The sequence below is a fragment of the Chiloscyllium plagiosum genome, unplaced genomic scaffold, assembly GCF_037043375.1.
Source record: "Chiloscyllium plagiosum isolate Xiang-an unplaced genomic scaffold, Cpla_swu_hap1 HiC_scaffold_11, whole genome shotgun sequence".
Classification (NCBI taxonomy): Eukaryota; Metazoa; Chordata; class Chondrichthyes; order Orectolobiformes; family Hemiscylliidae; genus Chiloscyllium; species Chiloscyllium plagiosum.
The window spans coordinates 92249869-92253895 of record NW_028270149.1 but is presented as its reverse complement, the minus strand read 5'-3'; the positions used below and the strand labels follow the sequence as shown (position 1 = coordinate 92253895).

Genomic DNA, 4027 nt, shown 5'->3' with positions numbered 1-4027 from the left:
TAAAGAGGGAGAGTCCACCACTGTTACTGGCAGGGCATTCCATGAACTAACGACTCGCTGAGTGAAGAACCTACCCCTAACATCAGTCCTATATCTACCCCCCCTTAATTTAAAGCTATGCCCCCTTGTAATACCCGACTCAATACGCGGGAAAAGGTTCATACTGTCGACCCTATCTAACCCCCTAATCATCTTGTACACCTCAATCAAGTCACCCCTAAACCTTCTTTTCTCTAGTGAAAACAGCCCCAAGTGCCTCAGTCTTTCCTCATACGATTTTCCTTCCATACCAGGCAACATCCTGGTAAACCTCCTCTGCACCCGTTCCAATGCCTCCACATCCTTCCTATAGTATGGCGACCAAAACTGCACACAATATTCCAGATGCGGCCGTACCAGAGTCTTATACAACTGCATCATGACCTCAGGACTCCGGAACTCAATTCCTCTACCAATAAAAGCCAGTACGCCATATGCCTTCCTCACCGCACTATTTACCTGGGTGGCAACTTTCAGAGATCTGTGTACATGGACACCAAGATCCCTCTGCTCATCCACACTACCAAGTATCCAACCATTAGCCCAGTACCCCATCTTTTTGTTATTCTTCCCAAAGTGAATCACCTCGCACTTAGCTACATTGAATTCCATCTGCCACCTTTCTGCCCAGCTCTGCAGCTTCTCTATATCCTGCTGTAACCTGCCACATGCTTCCTCACTGTCAACAACTCCTCCGACTTTCGTATCATCAGCCAGCCAGCTATACGAATGGTAGTACCACTGGCCAGATGCACAGCTGAGATTTTACACGCTACAGAGCTGCGGTGTTAACAAGGACATGAGCAATAACAGTAACAGTCACAAGGTGAACAAAGAACAAAGATAATCACCATCATTGATTCACTTCAAATTGTCCTCAAAAAACGACCATTCACAATCTGATCAGCCAATCAATGAGGTCACTGCTGATCAAAGAAATTGCAACTTACTTTGCTGCGTTTTCAAAATAATTTGAGGTATACTCCAGCCTAATCATAACATCGCATATTCCCGTTAAATTTCAGTTTTAGATTACGTTAATGATCTGTCCGTATTTGTGGGAAATTGAACAACATGAAATTACTGAAAACGTCCTTCCGGTGATGTAAACCAATGCAGAGTCGGCCAGAAAAGAAAAGACAAAGACATGAAACATCACTCCCATTTCTCTCTGTACAATGCGTTTTCCTGAGTTGAATATTTGCAGGACTTGTCTTTAATATCTAAAGAATCAATTATTTCCCCGGGAAAGATTCTTCATAAATCAATTAACATCAGAGTCGTTGAATCATATTTTACTTCAGATTAAAATAGTTGAATATCCTTTCCCCCAACCTAATGTCCCAATCCTCCCTCCTCTTCCATGTAAATACCAGCTGCTCCAAGTGCGGTTGGAGCTCCCAATCTGACGTTTCAATGCTCTTTGCTGCTCATTCAATAGAAGCTGCTCTACTTGAAGTTGGAGCTCCCAATTTGATGTCCCAATGCTCCCTGCTCCATGTCAATAGAAGCGGTCAATAGAACCTAATATTAATTTTAGTCACCACCGAATCATTATTTCAGATTCTTCATAAATCAATTAAGTCATTCTTTCTTAAATCTTATTTAGCATGTGCATATTGCAGTCAATCCGAAGTTAGATAATGGTGCTAATTGATGTATTCTCAATAAAAAATACATCCTATTTTTCATGTTGAGTAATTGCGACTTAGCAAGGACAATGTTTGTAATGAAATCACACTTTTATTCCAGGTAAAGGAATGTGGTTTGCATTATTTAAAATAAACTTGTTCACTGTGTAAAATGATCAAATAGATCTCAGTTTCAAAACAAAATTGGTTACGTTGTCATCCATCTGAAATGTGGTGCCTTATTCTTTCAACCACACGGGTATTATAACGAAACGTCTGTTAATGATATGCGTTTAAAGACACTTTAAATCATTTTTCATGTTTATGCTGCATGAATCTGAGGTTATTGATGCACAGTTTAGGTTCAGTCCCTAAAGTTAATATGCTGACTTCTCCAGTTGTTCATGGTTCAATGTGATGCATCCAGTGTGTGCATAACGAGAGGGAGCTCGCTTCCCACATCTTGTGTTTGGGCCTTATGTCCAGCATTCCTCAATGGCGAGAGCAAGGGGCGAGGGCGAGGGCGAGACCAATGTGTAAGTCTTTCCGTGCCCATGCACAGCACCCACATCGGCAATTCTCTACTGTGCATTTACAGCTAGTTCTCGGTGCCCCTACACCCACGCCCTGCTCCTTTTGAAATATCTCCATTATTTTGTGCTCTTCTCACCAAGTTGAATCACTTCTACTCAACCTGCTCCAGATTTCATTTGACAAAACACGCATTAAGAATCTCACTGCATAAACATGCCCCTCACATCTCTTGTTATTTGGTTTTCCTGGATCTCTTTCATATGATAAAAGGTCACAGCAGCTTGACTTGAAAAAGAAAGTCGCGTTCCTTTTCAATATCCCAATGCAATCTACATTTCAATGCAGTTTAGGCAACAGGACCAAATTATTCTTTGAGATTTTATAATAGATTCGATGCATACAAACTGATATTGCAGTTCCAATTTCAGTAAGACAGCTGTGCTCATCCAAAAACAGCAACATTGAAAAACACTGATAACACCGACGAGAGTGGGACTCGAATCCACGCGTACAGAACACAATGGATTAGCAGTCCATCGCCTTAACCGCTCGGCCACCTCGTCACACATGCCTGAACGCCTATAACTTTATGAATAAATGAATTGCATAAATTATGTAGAGCAGCAGATATTTCTCCTTTGTTTTGGTGAAATGATAAATAGCACAGTACGGTTACAAGACTATGGTCTGACCTCTGGGTTGTGGGGCAAGCACATTCCCACTGTGACACTCTGCTCACAGTGGTCTGAACAAAAATGAAGAAATGACTATGTAACAAGGTCTATTGAATTCTATGAAATTTTGAAGTCAATGGAATGAAGAACCCGAGACAGCAGGAGGTGTTCATTCAAGAAAGAGTTGGATAGAGCTCTTAAGGATAGTGGAATAAAGGGGCATGTGGATAAGGCAGGAACAGGATACTGATTGAGGATGATCAGCCATGATCATAATGAATGGTGGTGCTGGCTCGAAGGGCAGAATTGCCTACTCCTGCACCTATTGTCTATTGTCTATTAAATTGCCTGTGAGGAATTGTTTGCCAGACTGGAGGAGAATGCATAGTGCTCAATGTCATTATTCGGAACACCTTTCTTCCACTCAGATATGTTTGACACGCACCTGTGTACAGAACAGACAATTTCAAAATCCTAAATAAGGCTAAACTGACAATTGAATTCAACAATGCAAAACCTTGATCTGTATCATTTTCCTGCGCCGTGCGACACCAAGTCACTGTATGATCACAGCAACACAGTGAGCAAGTGTCAGAAAGAAAATGAGTGCAGTGCCAGAGCGCATGCTGGGAGCAGCAGTTGACACACGGGGAAGTGCATTTCCCACAACAGGAACACTTCCCAAACAGGGGACTGCGTGGAAGAATTCAGAGGGGGTTTACACTTAGGAATTTGATGGCAAATGTCGAAATTGTATATTTCAACAATCTACCCATCTTTGCAATGAGTAGCTCACCACTTTCCTCACTCGGGGTCAGAACCACTGGTGAAGATGATCCTATAATCCCCGTTACTAGCCATGGAATCAGAGACATTCGGTTTCCCAAACGTTAAGGTAAAACCAGGAATGTGGAGGTAATCATTAATGTGTTGCTCTTGTGTTGTAGGTGACCAGTGCACGGTACCTCTGTTCCAGTATAGTGGTCTATGCTGTGCCGAAGTTTTACGTTTGACCATCACATGGAGCAGCTTCAATTTGTCGTCGTGTTGAGGGGTACGGATAAAAGATGATATTGAGCAAAGCCAAGTTTATGGGAAGATACCCATGTTTGTGGATTGAGAAACGACCTTTTCTGGATAATGACTCCT

At 42.0% G+C, this 4027-nt stretch overlaps 1 non-coding gene across 1 annotated transcript; it reads right to left on the bottom strand.

Annotated features, from left to right (window-relative positions):
• Positions 1-2685: 2685 nt before the first annotated feature.
• Positions 2686-2767, bottom strand: trnas-gcu (transfer RNA serine (anticodon GCU)). The gene has a single exon. It is a non-coding gene; the product is annotated as a tRNA-Ser (tRNA).
• Between the last annotated feature and the right edge of the window lie 1260 nt (positions 2768-4027).